Here is a 24,478-nt window from a genome sequence, read left to right as displayed (position 1 = left end):
CATATTTTGTACATACATATATATATATATATAAATAAAATATTTTTATATTTTATATATCTTCACATAGATATATAAAAATCTATATATCTATGTCTAATCTGTATATGATTGTTAACAGTTTGGGATTGGATAAGGAAAATAGAGGTATTTAAAATACCTTAGGAATAAGAGTTTTAATCTGAGAATTAGAGTTTACATCAATATTAGAAGAGCTGGGCAGTGAATGTCAGGGAAGTCACCTTGGAAAGTCAGAGAAGGAGACACTGAAGACTTCCAGTGTTCTCAAAAGCTGATAGGGAAACTGCTGCAATTATCAGGGGTCTCTGAGAACTACTTCTGCCACCATGTCTTGGGCTGCAGCAATAAAGCAGGTGATTCTCAAGCACTTGTCCAAAGCCACTATGAATCTAACATTTGCCTTCAGCCACCTCAAAAAAGTAATGGCCTCTATTCTTTCCATATCTCACATGTATTTTTTCATTGGCCAAATGTAACCCAGATCAATACAGGGAAAGGGATTCTGGAAAATAATAGAGGAGTTTTAGAAGAGAGGGGTTGTGCCAAGTTAACCAGACAATGGTTAGTAAGATTTTTGACCCGGGAAAACTGCTGTGTCCCAAATGGAACTGTCATTCTTGCTTGTACACCAAGTGGCTGAGGTTTTTGATAAAAGCTAATAGGTTATAGACAACTTAGACAACAAAAAAGGAAACAAGCAAACAAACAAATAAAAAACCAATAAAAAAGAAGAATCAAGGGACTTCAGTGTCTTTAAAACCAATGAAGGAAAAAATTTCCAGAAGAATTAAGCAGTTAATTATAAATAATACTGTCATGAGAGAAAAGAGAAGAGGAAAAAGAAATCTGCTGGGTTTTAATTTGATGGATTTAGTGAGATTCAAGAGTAGTTTTTATGGAGTAGCCAGAGCAGAGATGTCCTATAACCAGTCAGTATCATAATAATCACATAAATGAAGAAAAGTTTATCAAATCAACTTTGTCTTACTCTATCACCTTTTAATCATATCTTCAGATCCTTTTCTACTACATCGTTTATAGTATTAAATATAAATACCCAATTGGAATGTAATACTCTTATAATTGTCAGAACAAAATAGTGTATACCTAGAAATTACACCCTAGCTCATTTAGGTAAATTATCTTCATTTGAGTTAAAAAAATCTTTGAGTCATATTGTTTGTCATCCGTTATATTCCCAGGCACAATAACGAAAAAGTACATAGACCAATATTAATTAATTGTCTTGATATAATATTATATTTATATAAGATGTAACCATTGGCAGGAACCTGGTGAAAGGTATATGAGATCTCTGTTCTATATTTGCAACTTCTTGTGAATCATGAATCTATAATTATTTAAAAAATTTTAAAAAGTACATGGGCCTGGAATCGTGTCTAGGAATCTACTTATTAGCTGAGTCACCTTGGGAAATCCTTCTATTTTTCTGTTAGCCATTTTATAGATAGTTACCATATCTATAAAATGAGGTTAATGATAATACATCTCTCACAGGATTGACATAAGAATCAAATCAGTCTTTTTGAAAACATTTGTAGACAGCAGAGCTCTATGGGAATCTTACTTAAAATTGTATGCTTTTTATAATTAAGAATACTTGTAATTATTAAGATTTTTTTTTTAACAGACCATTTGACAAATTCATCAAATTCACTTTGAAGCTTTGAAATTTCTAAGATTATATTTCTTCTAAATTTGGTTTTACCTGTAAACAATCAGGATACTCTCAATATTATGTATAGAACAAACATTTTTTCAGTGGGGTATGGTCCCTTTTGGATTAAATTCCTAGTTTCATTGTCTTAGGAACAACAGCTTGAAGCTATCATTTGCAAATCTTGTCATCATTTTTAGGGCCAGTAGGTTTTATAATCTATTTTTGGGGCTAGATTGAATAAAAAGAATAGGGCCTTATGGCTCTTAGCAGTTGTGGTCCCTTATATTTCCTTAGTCACTAATAGGCCACTGACTTATGAGTTTTGGTTTTTTCATTCAACAAATGTTAATGGGGTAACTATTACATGCTGGATAATGTTATAGGCACTTGGGATAAATCTGTAAACCAAAAGAAAAGGTTGCCTTCAACTGAGATGAGCTTTCTGATGGGACAAAAAAGAAATAAATGATAATCAAAACAAACATATAATACATTAGAAAGTGATAGTGCTGTGGAAAATAAAAAAGCAAAGCGAAAGTAGTGTAGGTGAGAGGGAAGGGAGTGAGGGTGTGTTTTATGTAAAAGGTAATACTTGAGCAAAAATTTAAAGGAAGTGAGGGAGTTAACTATGAAGTTGTTTGGAGGAAGAGCACTCTAAGTAGGGGGAACAGCTAAAGCAAGGCCCCTAGGCAGGAGGGTACATGGCTCATTTGATGAAGAAGATTTATAGGAGAAAGTAATAGGGCATTAGGGGGCCAGATCATGTAGATCATTGTAAGCCATTTTAAGAACTCTGGCTTTTACTTGGGAAATGTGGACAATTAGAGGGTTTTGAGCAGAGAAGCGCTAATCTAACTTACCTTTTAAGAGGAAAGAATAAGAGCACAGAGACCCGTTAGGAGGCCACTGCAGATGTGAGAGATGATGATGGTAGTGTGGAGACAGTGATATATATCTAGTTATGCCCAGATTCTGGATACATCTCGAAATAGTGCCACCAGTATTTTCTGACAGTTTGGAGGAAATCAAGGATGATTTCAAGGTATTTTGCCTGAGCAACTGGAAGGATAAATTTGCTATTAACCAAGATGAAGAAGGTTGTGGTTGAAGTTGGACTGGGAAGATTGGGAGTTTGAAATATCTAAAAGACATCCAGTCTATGGCCAGGCCACCCTGAACTAGCCCGATCCCGTCTGATCTTGGATGCTAAGCAGGATTGGGGCTGCTTAGTACTTGGATGGGAGACCACCTAGGAGGATCGGATGCTGTAGGCATAAAAAATAAAAAATAAGGGATTATAAGATGACAAGGTCCTTGCAATCTGTGAGGTCAACCAAGGGTTGCCGCACTTAAAATAAATAAATGAATGAACGAACAAACAAACAAACAAACAAATAAATAAATAAATAAATAAACCAAAAAAGACATCCAAGTGAAATACTGAGTAGGCAGTCAAATATATAAGTCTAGACTTTTAAAGATATGAACTAGAGATATAAATTTGTTTTGAAAACTATGATACTGGATATAATTACCGAGGGGAGGTAGATAGAAAAGAAAAGAGGTCTAAGGAGATCTGGATGTGCTCTACCATTCAGAGGTCAGGGAGGAGATAACAAGTGAAGGAGATTGAGGAGGAATGATGAATGATGCAGAAATAAACAAGAGTGTGGCATCTCAGAAGCCATAATATAACTTATTGGGCCAGTTATCATTGACATGAGCATAATCAAGATGCTGAAAATATATTTGATATCAAAAGATGCTTTGTGACTCTTTTTCCTGAAAGTAGTGGTTTTAATTTAAGTGGGTGTGGAAGTTGCTGATAACATTCTATAAATGTCCTTTAATTGAAATATTTTAAAAAGTCACAATTTCTGTAATTGTTTTGCATAGGTTTATTGATCCTGCTGATTCATTGCTTAAGCAGATATTTTGCATCATTGCTGGAGATTTTGAGAGTTCTTGCAGATTTGTTCTAAATTTTTCATGGAGATTACTGAGGCCCTCTATGAGATTTAGAAATTGGAGGATGCCCATAAGATCAAATAGGAAGTTATAGGAACCTTTTTAAGTTCCCTGTTTTTTTTCTTGTTAAACTGAATAAAAAGTTGTTAATATCATTAACTATCAAGCCACTGTTCAAATTTATAATTTTCTCATTAAGATCATAATTAAAAAAAATCAGTTTATTTGTTTGAATCCAGATCTATTTAAGGTCCATACATCATGATTGCTGATATGTCTCTTAAGTCTTTTTTAATCCTTGGTTTTCCTCACAGTTCTCTGTTATTTTTATAATTCAGCTAGAGTTAATTGAAAGAAGTTGCCGCAAACTCCATTGACTTCATAAAACTGGATTTACATATAACAGTCCCTTTTAGGAAAAGTGTCACTAAGAACGCACAACAAGATTATTTAAATAAAGTAGAGATTGAAAAATAGAGGACTGGTGGTTTTATCTTTTAGGATTTAGGAATGCTCGAAGTAAGAATTGGAGGGCCTCCTTTCAGAATATCTCAATGCTACTTTATTTTTCTTAAGTAGTTAAAGAGAATAAGAGCTAAGAAGTCTTGAGCATAGTATATACATAAGTTAAAGACAATGTTCAATGAAACATATGTAGTTTTTTCTCTAGGATCTGAGAACATGAGGTTAGTTGTGTATTTCATAAATTATTTTTGAAATGTTACTTTAAAAAAATCACCTTGGGATTCTAGTCTTTGGAAGAGAATAAATAACCAAAAGGCAGTTTTATAATATGAGTGAACAGGTTTTCAAGAGCACCAGGAGCAGCATGTAAACCCTCAGTTTAGGCATTCCCAGTCAATTCGTAAAGTTAGGAGTAAAGGTGCAAAAGTTTATCCAAAATTGAGGCTTTTTCTGTGGCTCTGGAATAGAATGAAGTCTGGCCTAGTACCTTGTCTGCTCATGGTAGTTGAGGGTCTTCAAGTTCAAAGGTATTTCACTTTTTTGTACTATTGTGCTAATGTCATATCTGGATGTTAGAGAAGCAAAGAGAAATGAATTCAGTTGCTTCCTTGAACTAAGAATCCGGTAGGAGAGATTGACATAAAGCTATGTCTTTTCCATTTCAACTGTTGTTATTTTAAAAAAAGGCCTTTTCTGCTAGTCTTTAATATGTTAATCAAAGTAAGTCAAAATTCCCTATGTGTTAGTTCTAATATCTGGGCTAATTCTGTTGGGTGCATTGTCTCTTGACAGTGTGTTATTTTTTCTTGTTTCTTTGTGTGTCTCATATGTTTTGGTTGCAAGTAGACATCTTGTGTAGAACAGTAGACACTGAAGACAATAGTATTCATGCCTAGAAATGGTCATGCCTCTTCCTTTGCTTGGCCTTTGTTGTAGGACTTGTATCAGATTAGTCAGAGGCTGAACTGAGTTTTGGGTTTTGTTGTTGCTATCCTTGTCCTCAGTTCACCATAGGCTTCATACTCATCTAGTGTTTTTTTTTTTTTAATATTCATCTAGTGTTACCTTGTGCTGAGGGTGGGAGATGGTTTACCAGAGACTTTTTCTCAAAGTCTGACCCACCCTCAGCTTACCTTTGTAGGTACAAAGATATCTACCATCTTAGACAGGATCTTTTTCCACATTCTTGCCTTCCCCCTAACAGATCTGCCATTGTTTGTTACTCAGTACCTCCTAACTTGGTATTAGGGGTTGGGGGTGGGGAGCTGTTCTGGTTCAGCCTTAGGCAGTTGCTGTGTTGGGGTTCCTGACCCAAGTTCCCTCAGAGGTAGGAGATGATCTGGACCTAGAACATTTTCCTGTCTCTTACCCTGCCTCAGGTCTTTTTTCTGGTCCTCTGTCCAGCTTATAGCTTTTGTTCTGTAGGGGAGAAGGATTCTGATGGGACGTTAGGGCTTTCCTTGGAGCAACTGTTGCTTTCCTCTACTGAACCTGCACCACAAAGGAGGTCTCTGGTTTCTCATACTGCCGCCACACTTTCTCCCCAGTACCAGGTAAGATCTCTAGAGAAGAATCTGTGAATGGGTACAAAGTTCTCATGTTCTGTGGCTCCCAGGGGTTCTGTATTGTCATGGTAGCCCATACTTGACATTTTGCATTTTGTTAAAAATTTTGGCTGATTTTTTCTACCATGTGTATGGCACTTGGTATCTGTGCCAGGTAAGCAAGTACTTGTCTTCTATTTCTCCTTGGAGACATCTGTGTTTCTTTAGATTTCAGGATAGTTGGTTTTTTTACAATCTTAGCTGTCTAATGATTTCTAGAAAAGTTACATTTTTTAGATTACCTTTTTAAAATTTTATTTTATTATTAGTTTCAAGTATACAGTACACTGGTTAGATACGTATATAGTTTATGAAACCATCCCTCTGATTGCTCTTTCTCTCCTCTGGCTACACACCTAGCCATTACATTAATGCTGACTGCATTCCCTTTGCTGTGCTCCCCACCCCTGTGACCATCTATCAACCACTGTCTTGTACTTCTTTAACCCTTTACCCCTTTCTCCAGCACCCCCAAACCCCCTCTCCTAGGGCTGTCACCAGATTGTCCTCTATATTTGTGAGTCTGTTTTTGATTAGTTTATTCTTTTTGTTCCTTAGATTCCATATATAAGTGAAATCATATGGTATTCATCTCTCTCTGTCTGACTTATTTCACTCGGCATAATAATAACCTCTAGGTCCATCCATGTCATTGCGAATGTTAGGATTTTATTTTTTTAATGGCTGAGTAATATTCCATTATATATATATGAACCATAACTTCTTTATCCAATCATCTGTTGATGGGCATTTAGTTTGCCTTTTTTTTTATTATAAGAGTGGGAGTAACTCTATTTCTAGTATTCTACATCCTAAATGGAAGCTAGGAAGTATTTATAATGTTTTAACATTTTAAACTTTGTTTCTATCATAGCCAACTTAAATGGCATTTAAAGATAAATTAGTTCTAGTGATTAATGATAGAAAGTATAATGCCCCATTACAGAAGTTTACAGCTTTATACATATTTCTAATTATATTTTACTGAAAGTGTTTTTATAAGTATTTATTTTTTATAGTTTAGAGAAAATCACTGATATTTTAGAAATTTAAAAAAAATTTGACTTTAAATGTTTATTTAAATTAGGATTCTTTTACAGTTTAAAATTCAAGATAATAGAGCTAAAATGTCTTTACAAAAAATTCAAATTGTGGTACAAGTGCATGGTTTTAGCATTGTTAATTATAAAAATTACTATTTAAATATATTTAGTTTTCCCTAATTTATAATAAGTCCAATGAAAGGTGATGCATCATACTTATGTATTACTCATGAAAAAATATAGCTATGGTAAATTTTGTTAAGTGTATTTTACCACAATAAAAAACTTGGAAAAAATATAGCTGAGATTCTTAGGGCAAGATGGTGTAGAGTGTAGAAGCTTTATGCATCTCCTCTTGTGACCACACCAGAAATGGGACAAAACACAGAGAAAACAGCAAGCAGAGTTACCTGGGATCTAGATGAACAGAAGTACTACAACTAGGGAGAAAAATAAGAAATCACCCTGCAGCGGTAGGATGGGGCAGAGATGCAAGGCTGTCCAGTTCTGAATGGCTTAGCTAGACAGGAGCTGTGGGAGTTGCAGCCGCAGGTGCAGATGTTTTTCTTGGGAGGGCTGTGACTGTGACTGAACTTTCGTGGTGATGTACTTGCTGGGAGCTCCAGCGTGGGTCAGCTGCTGGTGAGGGGGCACCAGGGACATATGGGGCGATGCTGAATTGTCACGGCTTCAGGGCAAGGGCCGAAGGCAAAGCTTTCTCCTGGGCAGAAGTGCTGGTGACCCATTGTTCCTCTGTTGAGTGTAGCATTCAGATGGAGCAGCTGCCATAACTGAGATGTCATCAGACTGGATAACAAAGATCACTCTGCCCAGAGGACTCTCTGAAACTCCATCCATCCCAACTCGTGGCCCTTCCCAAGCCACATCCAGTGGAGTCCTTGCTGTGCTCTGTGCCCCTTGCTGAGAGCTCCAAGCCCCACACTGGTGGCACCCGGCCTCAGTTTCTGGCATGGCCTCTCGAGGCACCTATAAGTACAGCATGGGAATCAGCCATATGAGGGTAGCTTGCTGAATTTTAACAGGTGGCCCTGGTGGGGCACACACTGGTGCTAAACTTGGCCTGCAGCTGAACCCCTCTCAGAACTGTGCCACTGGATACCTTTTACACAAAGCCAGTCTAATATGACTGGGAGACTTAGAAGCATTCCTTAATACATAGAAAGGCAGCCAAAATGAGGAGACAAAGAAGCATGTCCTACATGAAAGAACAGAACAGTGCTCCAGGAAAAATGGAGACAAGCAATCTACCAGATGTAGAGTTCAAAACACTGTTTATAAGGATGCTCAATGACTTAGGGGAAGAGTAGATGAACTCAGTGAGACCTTAAATAACGAGATAAAAAACAAAAATGGAGATAGAAATTATAAAAGGGAACTAGTCAGAAATGAATACAATATCTGAGATGAAGACTGTATTAGAAGGAATCAACAGAGTGGAGGAAGCAGAGGATCGAATCACTGATATAGAAAATGGGGTAGTTGAGGACACCCAATCAGAATAGCAACAAGAAAAAAGATTCCAAAATAACGATGATAATATAAGGAGCCTATGGGATAACTTCAAACATAACAACATTCGCTTTATAGGGGTGCCAGAAGAAGATGAGCAATAAGTTGAAAACCTATTTAAAGAAATGATAGAAAGCTTCCCTCACCTGATGAAGGAAATAGACATAGAACCACAGGAAGCTCAGAGAGTCCCGAAAAGATGAGCCCAAAGAGGCCCACAGCAAGACTCATCATAATTTAAATGCCAAAGGTTAAATACAAAGAGAGAATCTTAAATGCAGCAAGAGAAAACCAGTTACCTACAAGGAAGCACCCATAAGACTGGAAGCTGATTCTAAAAAGAAACTGTGTAGGAGAGAAGGGCTTGGCACAAAATATTTCAAGTGATGAAAACCCAGGATCTACAACCAATGTTATTTTATTCAGCAAAGCTATCATTTAGAGTCAAAGGACAGATAAAGAGCTTCTCAGACAAGAAAAAGGTAAAAGAGTTCATCACCACCCAGTCACTATTACAGGAAATGTTGAAGGGACTTCTTTCAGAAGAAGAAAAAATATGTAGCAAAAATATGAATAAAGAATGACAATAATATGTACCTATTAACAAGTACTTCAAAAGAAAAATAATTAAGTGCTCCATTTAATAGTAAGGGTGGCTAAATAGATAAGAAAACGACCCTTACATATGCTGCCGGCAAGAAACCCACTTCAGGCTAAAAGATACACACAGACTAAATGTCAGGGGATGGGAAAAGATATTGCATGATGGATCTGGAAGGTATTGTGCTGAATAGAGTAACCCAGATAGAGAAAGACAAATGCCATATGATTTCATGTGTATGTGTAATCTAAGAACAAAATAAACAACAACAACAAATGGGAACAAACTCATAGATACAGAGAATATTTTGAGGATTACTGGATAGGAGTGGGGTTGGTGGGGTCGGTGAAAAAGGGCAAAGGGATTAAGAAGTTCAAATGGGTAGTTACGAAGTAGTCATGGTGATATAAAGTATAGCATGGTCAGTAATATGGTAATAAATATGTAAGGGGCAAAGGGGTACAAGATTTATTGGAGTGATCACTTTGTGAATTATAGAGATCTCTAATCACTATGCTGTACAACAGAAACTGATATATTATTGTCTACCAACTATAATTGAAAAAAACTCATTGAATTGTACACTGTAAATATGAGCAACTAATTGTCTATATTTCAGTAAAAAAGGAAAATATATAGCTGAAAATTATATAAGTATCAGAAGAAATTTGATCTCACGTAAGAAAACATTTGGTTTAAGCACTTTCTATATATTTTTTAAATGTGTCAGATACCCAGCATTACTAGCTAAACATCAACATCTAAGGACTGATGATAAAAGAGAAGTATCTTTTCTGGTCTCAGGTCCATTATGGCTCCCTTTCTTTCCATTGTTGTTAGGTCAAACCATCATCTTTAAACTTTAATTACTTTCCTCTTTTCAAACAAAGTCTTGCCTTCTCCTTTACAGGGAAAATAGAGATCATCAGGTTTTAATTTTATCTATTTCCTGTCATCCATAAACTCTTTGTACTATAAACATACATACATTCACACTTAATTGATTTCTCTTTCCAATCTCAGATGAAGTGAGCTTTCTCTTCTCATCCAAGGTTAATCTTTTGCATGGACTCTGAGTTCCATTTTAACTTATCTTTTCTAAAGCCTTGTCCCATTAGTTACTCTATCACTCTTTTAAAATTTTAATCCTCCTATAGATCTTTAACTGCTTTAATCCTGCGTTTCTCTCATCAATTCTACATTGACCTGTGAGAGACTGAAAAAGACCCTAGTTTTATAATCCCAGGCTCACCAGAATGAACTTGGGCAGGTCACTTAGCTCCTTTGAGAATTATAAAATGGAGATGAGGTTTACTACAAGTTTGTTTTGAGGATTAAGTGAAGTGGAATAATCAATATGAAGCACCTTCTTTCAAGTTCGAATACATGATAGCTTCTCCAGGATATTTGTTCCCCACTTCTTTCTTCCTTCAATATGCAGACTTATTGAAAGAATGACCTGTATTTGCAATCTCTATTTCCAGCGAGGTTTGCAACCCCACTACTTTACTGTACCTTCTCAGTCTTATATTTTGAGGGGTGTCCTAATTGTCAAATCCAGACCTCCAGTGTTACTTTCTTTTTCCAACTCCTATAGTCATACTCTCACAAAGCAGCCAGAAAAAGCTATCTAAAATGTAAACCCAACCTTTTAGTAATTCTCCAACATCTGCAGGATGAAGTAAATAATTTCTGGTAAAGAAAGCACTCTTGCTTTAGATCTGCACTGTGTAATAGGGGGGTTACTAGTCATACATGACTATTTAAATTTAAATTCAAGTTAATTACAATTCAATAAAATATAAAAAGTCAGTTCCTCAGACACACTAGCCACATCTGAAGTGTTCAATAGTCATATGTGAGTAATAACTACCATATTAGTCAGCTAAGATATAAAATATTCTCATCACATAATGTTCTCTTGGAGAATGCTGATCTAATTCAAGATATCTTTAAAAAAGTGAGACAGATTGGCAGTATACCAGACCTAGCTGAGTTGGGCAAGGGAAGCAGAGGTGATGATGCTAGAGAGCTCATTTTATTAATCTGCAGAATTAAGTTTCTTCGGAGGAAGCTGGAGAGATGGGAAAAAATGTCATAGGTGATAGAGGCTTTGTTCATCCCTCTTGTGACCAAATCAAAGTTGTGACAGAAACATGGAGCAAACAGCAAGGAAAGTTGCCTGAGAGCCAGATGAACAGAAACACTACAACTGGGGAGAGAAATAAGTAATCAACCTGCAACGGTAAAAGGTAGGAGGGATTGAAGATGTGAGGCTGCCTGGTCCTAAGCGACTGAGTAGGACAGAGGCTGTGGCACCGGCAGGCGGCAGCTGCAGATGCCTGTTAAAGGGGCCGTGTCTGCGAGCGGACTTTTGCGGTGACAGACCTGCTCACTTGGAGCACCAGTGCCGGGTTGGCTGCATGCACCAGGAACTTATAGCAGGATGCTGAGTTGTTGGAGTGAGGGCCGGAGGCGAGGCTCTCTCCAGGGCAGAATTTCCGTTGTTCCTCTTTGAGCTCTCTCTGCTCCCAGTGTGTGGAGGCAGTGTTGCCATAGCTGAGATGTCATCATCGAACTGGATAACAGAGGTTGCTGTGCCCAGAGGATTCCCTAAAACTCTACCTCCCCAACTCCTGGCCCCACCCAAGCCACATCCAGATGTGTCCTCTGTGAGACAGGTGCTCCTTGCTGAGCAGCGCCTAGACTAACACTGATGGAAGCTGGCCTCGGTTTCTGGCCATGGCTTCTTGAGGAAACTATAGGCACAATATCTATGGATTGCTTGCTGAATCTTAACAGATGGACCCAGAGGGGCACAGGGTCAAAAACTGGTCTGCAGCTGAGCCCCTCTCAGGCCTGTGCCACTGGACACCTACTACACAAAGCCGTGCAAATGAGACCGGGAGACTCAGGAGCTTTATTTACTACATAGAAACAGACACAGAAGGGCAGCCAAAATGGGAAGACAAAGAAGCAGAAACCGTATGAGAGAACCGAACAGAGATCCAGGAATAATGGAGTCAAGCAAGCTACCAGATGAAGAGTTCAAAACACTGGTTATAAAGATGCTCAATGAACTTAGGGGAAATGTAGATGAACTCGGTGAGAACTTTAGCAAAGAGAGAAACGTAAAAATGGAAATGGAAATTATAAAAGGGAACCAGCCACAAATGAAGAACACATTATCTGAGATGAAGAGTATATTAGAGGGAATCAACAGAGTGGATAAAGAAGAGGATCGAACCACCGATACAGGATGAGGAAGCCAAGGACACTCAATCAGAACTGTAAGATAAAAGAAGCCAAGACTATAATAGTAATTTAAGGTGCCTATGGGACACAATTAAATGTAAAAACATCCATGTCATAGGGGTACCTGAAGGAAAACAAGACGCTTAAGAGCTATTGGAAGAAATAATGATGGAAAACTTCCCTCACCTGGTGAAGGAAATAGACATATAACCGCAGGAAGCTCAGAGTCCCAAGAAAGAGGAACCCAAAGAGGCCCACACCAAGGCACATCATAATTTAAATGCCAGTGGTTAAATACAAAGAGGCTCTTAAAAGCAGCAAGAGAAAAGCAGTTAGTTATCTACAAGGGCGCACCCATAAGACTGGCAGCTGATTCTCAAAAGAAACTATGCAGGACAGAAAGGCTTGGCACAAAATATTTCAAGTGATGAAAACCCAGGATCTACAACCAAGAACACTTTATCCAGCAAAGCTATCATTTAGGGTCGAAGGACCAATAAAGAGCTTCCCAGATAAAAATAAGCTAAAGGAATTCATCACCACTAAGCCAGTATTACAGGAAATATTGGAGGGACTTCTTTAAGAAGAAAAAACATGTATCAAAAACATGAATAAAGAATGGCAATAACTACATTCCTATCAACAAGTACCTCAAATGGAAAAGAATTAAGTGCTCCAACCAAAAGATAGAGTGGCTGAATGGATAAGAAAACATGACTCCTACATTCACTGCCTACAAGAGACTCACTTCAGATTAAAAGACACACACTGACTAAAAGGAAGGAGATGGGAAAAGATATTGCTTTGATGGTCTTAGAGAGTATTGCACTGAATGAAGTAGGGCAGATAAAGACAAATACCACATTATTTCACGGACATGTGTAATCTAAAAAACAAAATAAACACCAATAATAACAAAAACTGAAACAAACTCATAGATATAATGAATATTTTGAGGGCTACCAGACAGGAGAGGAGTTGAGAGGGACAGTGAAAAAGGGCAAAGGATTAAGAAATATAAGTGGATAGTTACAAAATAGTCATGGAGATACAAAGTGTAACATAAGAAAAATAGTCAACGATGTAATAAATAGGTAAGGGAGAAGAGGAGTACTAGATTTAGTGGGGTTATCACTTGAGCTCTAATCACTATGTTGTACAATTGAAACATATATTATTGTATGCCAACTATAACTGAAAAACTCATTGAATTGAACCATGTAAATATGAGCAACTAATTATCTATTATATTTCAATAACGATGGGGAAAATAAATAGCAAAAAAAAAAAATCACAATGTAGCTATTTTGTTATTTCAGAGGACATCCCTGGTTGCATTCAGTAGTCATTCACTCAAAATATATTGGATGTTCCACATTTCTATTGGCCAGTTAGATCCATGATCTGCTAATACTAAATGCTATAGCTGCCAGAGCTGTTGGTGAAATGTGGGGAGATCTGGACACCTATGCTACTAAGTAGAGGGAAAATTATTCCCATTAGCTCACATCTATCCACCTGCCTTTCACCAGTGTTAAAACCTGATATAATAATCTTGTAAAAATCTAGTTAAAAAAAAAAACAAAAAAACCCAATCATCTGAAGGCATAACCAGGGCTGGAGGATCCATTTCCAAGGTACTTCACTCACAGGCCTCACAAATTGATGCTAGCTGTTGGCAAGAGGCCTCAGTTCTTCCCCATTTGGGGTTTTGGTCAGCTGCTTGAGTGTCTTCCCAATATGGCAGCTTCACCCAGAGTGAGATATCCAATAATGGGCAAGGTGGAAGCCACAATGTCTTTTATGACCTAGCCTTAGAAGTTACACTCCTTCATTTGCGCAGTATCCTATTAGTTATGAAGGTCAGCTCTATTAAGTGGGGGAGAAAACCACACAAGAGTATGAATTAATATCGGGAGGAGTCATTGTATATCATCTTGGAGGCTGGCTACCTGGCACAGTTTTACCTACAGCGTCTTTAAATGTGAATTTATTTTTACTAGTTCTACTTTGTATAGATTGTGTTTCCTGTATCTATAGATTCAGATCTTTCAACAATTCCAGAAAATTCTCAACTGTTAATTCTCTAAGTATTTTCTGTCCTAGAAATTTCTAGTCTCACTTTCTGGGGTTATTATTAAGCCTATATTAGACCTTCTTATTCCATTTTTATTAATCTCTGTCATATATCCATTTTTCTGCCTCTGTGCTTCATTTTGTGTGATTTAGTCAAATCTATCTTCCAGTTAATTATCTCTTTAGCTATATCTCATTTGTTGTTTAACCACACCATTGAGGTTTTATTCTGACATTTTTCACTTCTAGACATTCTATTTGGTTCTTTTTCAAATCTTGTCATATTTAATAATCTCTTGCTGCTTGCTCATTTTTTTGAGTCCATCTCTTATTTCTTTAAATATTTTACACAGTTATTTAATATTCTATACCTGATCCTCCCAATATGTGAAGTCTGTTTTTTCATACAACTCCTTAACAATGACTTGTTCTCTTGTGTGATTGGTTAGTGATCTTGACTGTTATCTTACTATCTGCTTGATCTTACTCTGAAAGAATCCTAGGGGTCAAATTAAGGATGCTTTTCTTCCAAGAGAATTTGTATTTGCTTCTGCCAGGAACCATGGTGCTCTATCAGTCTTACTTTAGTTCCCTTCTGTGGTCCTTGGCTTAAAACTGGAATCTCGTATTCAGCTTTCTTACCTTGTCATCAGCCCAAGGTTTAGACTCCCAACTGCTGTGCTGATATATGGGCATTTACTTAGAGTGTAAACTTTCATGTGTGCCTATCTTTTACTATACCTGTTTTAGTTTACGGTTCTTAGTTGAGAATTTGTTGTTGTTGTTGTTGGTTTGCTTTGCTTTGCATTTGAGGGATATTATAAGATTTCCCTTAATTTCTATGAGTCCAGCAATGTATTATCCAATGCTTTGCAGTGAAAGGTTCCTTTAACTTAACTTGTCTATTACTCTTCCAGAAGTGAAAGTCCTCAAGTCCTTTTCTTAGCCACTTATCTTTTACCTAATAAATAATTCCAGAGAAACTATCATGGACTCATTTTAATATGTATAAGTAACTCATCATTTTGAGTTTATTTGCATGGGAAGATGTAAATTATCACCAAGAAGTAAAAACCTTAGGGTGTTTTAATCACATAGCATCTTGTTAATGTGGACCTCATTAATGTAGACATCAACATGTAACGAGGATAGAGCATGTGAGAAATATTGCAAAGTCTGAATAACAGAATTTCCTGAAGAATATTAGTTTATTTCTAAGTGCACAGTGACCATAAAAAGAGTTGCTATGTAGAAGGCCTGCTCAAAATTGACTGCTTGAAAATGGTTCACAGTAGTTAATCATGCCCCTCGCAATCTTTACCTTATCTGCGTGCTTTGAAATATTTTTTCCACAAAGGCTAACTGATATATCCTAATCCAAAATATTGATTAAAATGTCATTAAATAGTTTGATTTAGCCAAGCTTGTATAATCTTGATGACTTCAAATATAACTAAAAAGCTCAGTCTCCAATGTATTGCAAAATACTCCAGCTGCAGTAACTTAAGTTTTTTGTTTGCTTGTTTAGATACTTTCGTTTTTAAAGTTCATACTTTTAAAATATTATACCTAAAACCCATAACACTCACCCCATACCCAATTATCAAGTCTGTTAATTCTGTCTCTTCAATTTGCCTGTGACTCTCCATGCCAATTGCTACTGTGCCAGTCTAAGGCACTATTTATCATTTCTTTTCTAGGCAGGTACAACGGCATTCTATTTCTCAACTTCTAGTCTTGCCTCTCTGTGGTCTATCATCCATACAATCTATAATCAAAATGGTCTTTATTCAGGATATATCTTAGTATTTTACATAATGGATCATTCCATCCTTCACTAACTTCTAGGATATCACATTCTCCAGTTTTTTCTCTTACCACATTGTCTGCTCCTCCTCAGGCTCTTTTGCTAACCTGCCTACCTCTTTTCAAATCCTAAATGTTGAAGTGCCACAGGGCTCAGTCTTCAAACATTCTCTCTTCTGTATATACACTCTCATCAAGTTTAATCATAACTTTAGTTACCAACTATGTGCTAATGACTCCCAGATTTATAGCTTGAGCTCTGACCTCTCCCATGGGCCAAGATACCTACTTGTCATCTCCACTTGGATGTCTAATAGGAATCACAAATTTCACATCTGAAACAGAACTCTTAGTTTTGTACTACTACTTCCTTCCACAAAATATCTATTTCTCCTTCAACCCTTCCCATCTCAGAAATGGCATCAGCATTCATCCAGTGGCACATATTCCTAGCAGTTATCCCCTCTCTCTTTCACACAACCCACATTCAAATTCCTCAGCAAATCCTACTGACTATCTGCAAAATTTATCCAACTATATTCACTACCTCAACAGCTACCACCCTAGTCCAGGTCATCATCATTTATTTTCCTAGACTGTGGCAAAGTTTCCTAATTAACTAGGTGAAGTATGGCTTAATCCCTTTGCCATATGCTCTTATACTATTTTGTCTTTTCTCTATCATGAAGTATTAGCTTTGTGATTAATTTACTCAGTAGTTGTATTCCCTGACAAAATTAGTATTTCTTGAAAGCCTGTCTGAATTGCATACCATTATATATCTAGTACCTAACACAGGAGTTGGCACATATGGGATTCTCAGATATTTATAGATTGCCAGAATGAATCATTAAAATGTATAGTCACACAAAAGGGTGAATCAGACACTTAGATCTCCTTTAAAATACTGAATAACGGATTCGTATGGAAGCACAAAAGACCCTGAATCGCCAAAGCCATCCTGAGAAAAAAGAACGAGGCTGGAGGCATTGCTCTGCCTGACTTCAAATTATACTACAAAGTAACAATAATCAAAATGGCATGGTATTGGCAGAAAAACAAACACACAGACCAGTAGAATGGAATCAAGAGTCCAGAAGTAAACCCATGTTTATATGAGCAAATAATTTTTGACAAAAGAGCCAAAAACATACAGTGGAGAAAAGAAAGCCTCTTCAATAAATGGTGCTGGGAAAACTGAAAAGCTACCTGCAAAAGACTGAAACTGTTATCTATCACCATACACCAAAATTAACTCAAAGTAGATAAAAGACCCGAATATAAGACCTGAAACAATAAAATGCATAGAAGAAAACATAGGAACTAAACTCATGGACCTTGGACTTAAAGAGGATTTTATAAATTTAACCTCAAAGCCAAGGGGAGTAAAGGCAAAAATAAATGAACAGGACTACATCAAACTAAAAAGCTTCTGCCCAGCAAAAGAAACCGTCAATAAGGTAAAGAGACAACCATCCAAGTGGGGAAATGTATTTGCAAGTGACGCCTTCGATAAGAGCCTAATATCCAAAAGATACAAAGAACTCAATAAAAAAAACAACGATCCAATAAAAAATGGGCAGAAGACCTGAAAAGACTTCTCCCAAGACATACAAATGGCAAACAGACATCGCTCAACATCACTAGCTATTAGGGAAATGCAAATCAAAGCCACAATGGGATACAATCTTACACCTGTTAGAATAGCTATAATCAACAGGACAAGTAATAACAAGTGTTGGAGAGGATGTGGAGAAAAAGGAACCCTCATACACTGCTGGTGGGACTGCAAATTGGTACAGCTCTATGGAAAACAGTATGGAGGTTCCTCAAAAAACTAAGAATTGCTCTACCATATAATCCAGCAATCCCTCTACTGGTATTTACCCCAAAGACTTTAAAACCCATATCTGAAAAGATATTTGCACACAGATGTTCACAGCAACATTACATGGCCAGTACATGGAAGCAATCGAAGTGTCCTAAGATAGATGATTGGATAAAGAAGCTGTAGTACATATATACAATGGAATATTATTCAGGCACAAGAAGAGATGAAATACTGCCATTTGTAACAACATGGTTGAGCCTTGAGATAATTATGCTAAGTGAAATAAGCTAGACAGAAAAAATTGAAAACCACATGATATCACTTATATGTGGGATATAAACCTAAAAGCAACAAACGAACAGGACAAACAAGCAGAGACTCATGGACATGGACAACAGACTAGTGGTTACCAGAGGGTGAGTGGGAGGGGTGAAGGAGAAGGTAGATGGGGTAAAAGGGGTCAAATATTTGGTGACAGAAAGAAATCTAACTATGGGTGGTGAACATACAATGCAATGTATATATATGCCTTACTGTTGAATTGTACACCTGAAACTTACTGGACTTCATTAACCAATGTCATCATAATAAAAATTAAAAAAAAAAATTTCTGATTAAAAGTTTAAAAATTTAAAAAATATATATACTGAATAAGCAGATTAATTAAGTACTTTTAATGAATATATATAATGAAACAAAAACACTGTAATGGAAAATAGAATTGCATAGTACTTGGGGAAAAGAATAAGAAATATAGCCACCTTCATTCAAGTTAACTAAAATTGGCTTCATAGAAGACATCCATAGCAACAATTACTTTGTATCTATACTTACGATGTTTTCAACTTCTTCATTATAGATTCATTGTAAAGATATATGTATTTCAGCAAAATAAAAATTATTTTACATTTATGATATGTAAAGGTGAGTTTGAAAAACACTGCCATGAAGACTTAATGGAACTGGTATCTCTAAAAGGGTACTACAAGGCTGGTTTCAAGGATGATGTTAAACCAGAGACTCGAACCAATTGCCACTGCCAGGGCGAAGTACCATTTCTTGAGTGATACTGACAAACAGCAAGCAAGCAAGAAAGAGCACATACCTTCTCCTAATTTCTGACTCTCAATTTCTTTCTAATACCTTGCACTGGAAGAAGGGAGCAGCTAGCAAAAGAGAAATGTAGTTTGCAGTGCCCTATATCCAGGATCAGATTGAAGTTGAGAAACAATAGCCGACCAACCAGCACATAAACTTTAGTGCCAAAGATTGCCAAAAGCCCAAGAGATGTCTTTTGACATTAAAGTCAATCACTTCATCAGAGGATGGATTTTCAAGTGTTTCAGGAAAAGAGAAATCTATAGAACTATATCAAAAGAATTATTTTGCTCGATGACCTTAAATAGGAAATGTATATTTGTCATTCTTTTCTTACTAATGAAAATAGTGTCATCGACACTGTGACCTTGCTAAAGGGCTGAGCAAGTAATATAACATAGATGTAAATCATAAGTCTTGAAAATTTCTGGGATTCCTTGACATAAGGCAAGTAATTCCTGGCAAAGCAAATATGGATTGAAGTGATTTGCTTTGCCGTGATATACCTCTGTAAATCAAGGTGTTTAACAATTCTTATCATCAAAACCAAAGATTGATGCAAAGAAGATACAGCAATGGCCAATAAACAGAGGAAAAGATGCTCAACATCACTAGTCATTAGGGAAATGCAAATCAAAACTATAATGAGGTACACCCACTGGCTATAATAATAATTTTAAAAAAGAAAACAACAAGTGTTACCGAGGTTGTGAAGAAATCAGAACCCCCATAAATTGCTAGTAGGAATATAAAGTGGTGCAATCTAGGAGTCCATCAGTAGAAAAACAGATTAAGAAGACATGGTACACACACACGTACACACAATAGAATATTACTCTGCTTTTAAAAATAATGAAATCTTGCCACTTGAAACAACATGGTTGGACCTAGGGGATTATGCTAAGTGAAGTAAGTCAAACAGAGAAAGACAAATACTATATGATCTAAAGAAAAATAAACAAAACGGAAGCAAACTCATAGACATAGAGAACATTTTAATGGTTGCCAAATGGGTAGGGGGGTTTGTGGGGTGGCTAAAAAAGAGGAAGGGATTAAGAAGTACAAATTGGTAGTTACAAAATAGTCATGGGGATGCAGAGTATAGCATAAGGAATATAGTCAATAATATTGTAATAACTATGAGTACTGGGTGGGTACTAGATTTATTGGGGTGATCACTTTGTAAGTTATATAAATATCTAATCACTATGTTGTACATATGAAACTAATATTGTATGGCAACTGTAATTGAAAAATAAATTATTAAAAAGAAAAAAATTTTAATAAATAAAGGAATATGATCTCCCCAACAAACACAGAAGAGCTCTTGCTATATTCAGTAAGGCTCATCCATATATAGTACAATACTCTAGACTGACAACTAAATAATCCACAGCAGAGAACAACTATTATTTCAGCTGGGAAGACAAGAGAAACAATATACCTGGGTAATATATGGCTATGCTCTGTCTCCAGAAAAAGAAAATTAAGAGCAATATTAATGTACCAAAGTTTCCATATAAAATTAAATTGCTCCAAAATGTACCAAAGAGGACACGTTATAATACCTGACAGGAGGTATTATTAAAGAATTAGTAAGATATATCGTTTAGAGTGGTTAGTCTAAAGATAATAGAACATTATCAAAAGGGATTCTTTGATTACACATTTTGATACTCTTAAAGCACACTTATATATTCACATAATCCATCTTTCAAAGAACTGGATCTGATCCAAGACTGCCAAATGAAAAGCAGCTATAATGGAATCTGCACATCCCAGCCAACTTCTGGAAATGCCATAAAAATATAAAAATAGCTCTTTACTAACTGTTAATTTCAAATTTTGTTTTGAGATATATCTCACAAATCATAACTGATGAGAATAACTGATTCAGAGTTAGAAAAGTATATTTACTATTAAAGATGAAAAATTAAGAAGTATTGAAATCATTTTAAAAAGAGATGACAAAATTTCTCCTCCTGTATAATGAAATGATTAGTTAATATAATTGGGATAATATTTTTGAATTTTCTCTTATTAGGAAATTTATTTTCCTATACCCTATCTGCCATTATGGCTCCAGTCAAGATGGGGTGAGACAAATACTAATTTGCAAAAGAAAGAATTATGAAATAAAGGACCCTTCAAACATTAGGAGGAAAGAGAAAGCCTCCACTCCTAGTACATAAATAAGGGAAAAATTAAAAGCAGTGGGAGACTTTTGCCTACTTTCCTATATGAATCCCTGAGAGAAGACCATCATGCATAATGTTCTTGGGGTAATATGGTCTAGAAGGTGGAACAACAGAACCTTAGCAGAAGAAGGTAGCAAGTACATGAGCTTGAGGCAATACCCCTAGCCTGGCTCCTCATGGCTTACATATAAAGAATCCAGAGGTTTCATAAGCTTTGGAAATATCAGTCCCACAGGAGAGAAAAGCCATCTAAGCAGTCAAATCATTCGACAATAGGATTAGAGAAGCTACCCACAGCAGATACAATGAAGAGCAATGACCAGTAAACAATTCCAAGATGCTCTCTACCACCATCACGAAATCACCTCTGGACGACCCCCATAGCACATAAACAGCATCTAAGGCACCACAGGGAAAAGAGGAAAGGGGGATATCTGAAAGACTGAACACAGCCCTCAGAGAAGCTGAATTACCTAATGAGACAGACATTTACTGGCACATTTAAGCTAAAATTCTGTCCCTCTCCTTGGCTACCACTACCCGCTTGGGTAAGATACTTGTGAGGAAGATTAGAGATATAACAAAAAATAAAGAAGCTATATTTCCTTTAAGAATTTGAAAAGTGAGAAATTTTCAACCTTGCTACACTAGGTTTACTAATTTAGCTTTCATTTTCCTTTTTTCACTTCATTTTCCTTTGTATCCATTTCATAAAAACAAATCAAGATTCAAAAATGCTATAAATATCTTCATATATGACACTACATCCATGAAATAAGATGATGGTTTAAAAAAAAAAAAGGAAAAAAGTTCTTAGAAAATAGGGTAGCAGAAACAAAAAACTCAATGAAAGGATTGGAAGATAAAACATCCTACAAAGCAGAGAGCAAAAAGACAAAATTGTAGAAATACAAAAGACAAGACAACTAGAGATTCAATCTAGGAGGTCCAATATATGTAAAACAGAAGTTCCAGAAAGAGAATTTAAAAAAATAAATAAAGGGATATAAACCAATAACAAAACAGAATTGATGACATGAGATTCCAAATTGAGAGAGATCATCAAAGATCTAATATAGTATTCTTAAAACAATATATCATCAAGAAATTTCATAATACTATGAATAAAAAGAAAGTGCTTTAAAACTTCCACATGGAAAAACAAGTTTCATATATGGATAAAGATTCAGAATGCCTTTAGATTGAGAGCCTGGAAGAAGGGCAATCCAAACATAAGACAATCAAAATCTGAGAGAAAATTATTTCTAAACTAGTTATCTTTAACCAGACAAAATATCAAGTGTAAGTTAGAAGAAAAAGGTATTTTTCAGACTTGTGATGTCTCAAACAATTTACCTCCCATCCATTCTTTCTCAGGAAGCTGCTAAAGAAAATACAGCACCAAAATTAGGGAATGAATAAACAATGAAAAAGAAATTGAATCAGGAACCAGTATTCAACACAAGCTATAGGCAACAGAGATTTTCAGACTGATGAAGAAGGGAGATCTGAAGATGATAACTGCGCATGCAGAGAAAGAGCAATCAATCCTAATTGAAACCAGTCATAAAAGATGTCCTTAAGGAGATGAAATTAGCCAAACACTCAGGGTGTTTGAAATCCAATAAGAGATTTAGAGAATTAGGGGATAATCATTGTGTACCAATGATTCAGCTGTGAATTGTCTTTATATAGTAATACTAACAGAAATGATCAATTCTAACATATACAACTTTATGATATAATTATATTAGGAGAATGGGAGTATAGGAAGTATGTTTATGTGCCACAAAGATGTAAAAGAGTTAAATTCTCATCTTTGCATTATCTTTTCTTTATTGTTTGTTTCTTTTAAACTTTAAATACTTGATTCAGTTCAGCAATTACTGAGAACCTATTATGCACCAGGCATGGATTAACCACTGAAAATACCATAATAAAGAAGTCCCTGAAATACATATAATCTTGTATACCAGTTTTACCAGAATAAAAAAAAAAAGTCACAGTCCACTGCCCTGCCCTCAAATGGCTTGGGGACACACACATACAAACATAAATATTTTAATTAATATCTATTTTTTCCTGATGACTAAAACAATATTTTCTCAGTATTTAAATCTTCTAAACACTACGAAAGTAAAAATGAAGTAATAAAATGCACCTGTTAGTCCCATGACAAAAATATAACCACTCAATATTTTGTATATGTTGTTGTAAGAGTCACTGTGATTGAATCCTCTTCACCATAAATCCTGTCTCCCTTGCCGATGCCTAGGCATGAAACCCAGTTCTGAGCTATGAGAAATAAAGGGAGTCAGCTGGGAACTTCCAAGAAAGACTTTCACACTCCTAAAGCAGAGACAGAAAGAGAGAGCTCCTTTTCACCCTCTGGAGGCTGCTGTGTCTGGAACCTTTGTGGCGAACTTGCCACTAGTCTGAGGATGAAGCCAACACAGTCCATTCCCTCATATAGATGAAATGAAATTTACATGACTATCTATCAAACATAGGACTTCAGAGTTGTTCAGTTTTTCATTATTTTTAAACAATGCTGTAACAGACATCTTTTTGAAAAATCTTTGCCTGTACTTTATATTGTTACTTTTATGTGTGTGTGTGTGTGTGTGTGTGCGCGCGAGCATGCAAGCAGGTAATTTCAGTGTTTTTTTGTGTGATAAAGACAGCAATAAGGATATATACAGGGTTAGAAGGAAACACAGAGAAGGGGCACTCTGTCCAGTATGGAGGTAGTTTTTGACTTAATATTCCTTTTTTACAAAATACTAGGTAATTATACAGCCCGAAAGGATAACTGTACCTTCCTACTTTTGTCATTATAGGGCTGTCTTTTAATGTGATTCTTTTCCAAGTCTTATCAAGGTATCATGCCATCTTTTTATTTTTTCCTCAGTGAATGTTTTCACTTTTTTCCAGTTTTGAGATAAAATTGACATAACACTTACATTTAAGGTATACAACATAATGATTTGATATATGTTTATATTGCAAAATGATTACCACAAGTTTTGTTAACATCTACCACCTCACATACTTTTAATTTTTTCTTGTGATGAGAAATTTAAGATCAACTCTTAGCAACTTTCTACTATACTATGCAGTATTGTTAACTATAGACATCATGCTGTATGTTAAGTTCCCAAAACTTATCTATTTTATAATTGGAAGTTAGTACCTTTTGACCACTCATTTCTCCCACCATGCAACCACCTGCTCTGGTAACCACCAATCTGTTCTCTGGCACCATGCCATCTTACACTATCTCTTTACCTCTCTACAGAGA

General features: G+C 36.1%; 1 protein-coding gene and 1 pseudogene across 1 annotated transcript in view; both read left to right on the top strand.

Moving 5' to 3' along the window:
- The window catches only part of TTC28 (tetratricopeptide repeat domain 28), a 630,275-nt gene that overhangs the window by 53,427 nt on the left and 552,370 nt on the right, over nucleotides 1-24,478 (top strand).
- LOC120602083 (uncharacterized) lies at nucleotides 2,858-2,976 on the top strand (annotated as a pseudogene).

Source organism: Pteropus medius, unplaced genomic scaffold, assembly GCF_902729225.1.
Source record: "Pteropus medius unplaced genomic scaffold, Ma_sr-lr_union100, whole genome shotgun sequence".
NCBI lineage: Eukaryota > Metazoa > Chordata > Mammalia > Chiroptera > Pteropodidae > Pteropus > Pteropus medius.
The sequence above is the reverse complement of the archived record's forward strand: the minus strand, read 5'-3'. Positions and strand labels throughout refer to the sequence as shown.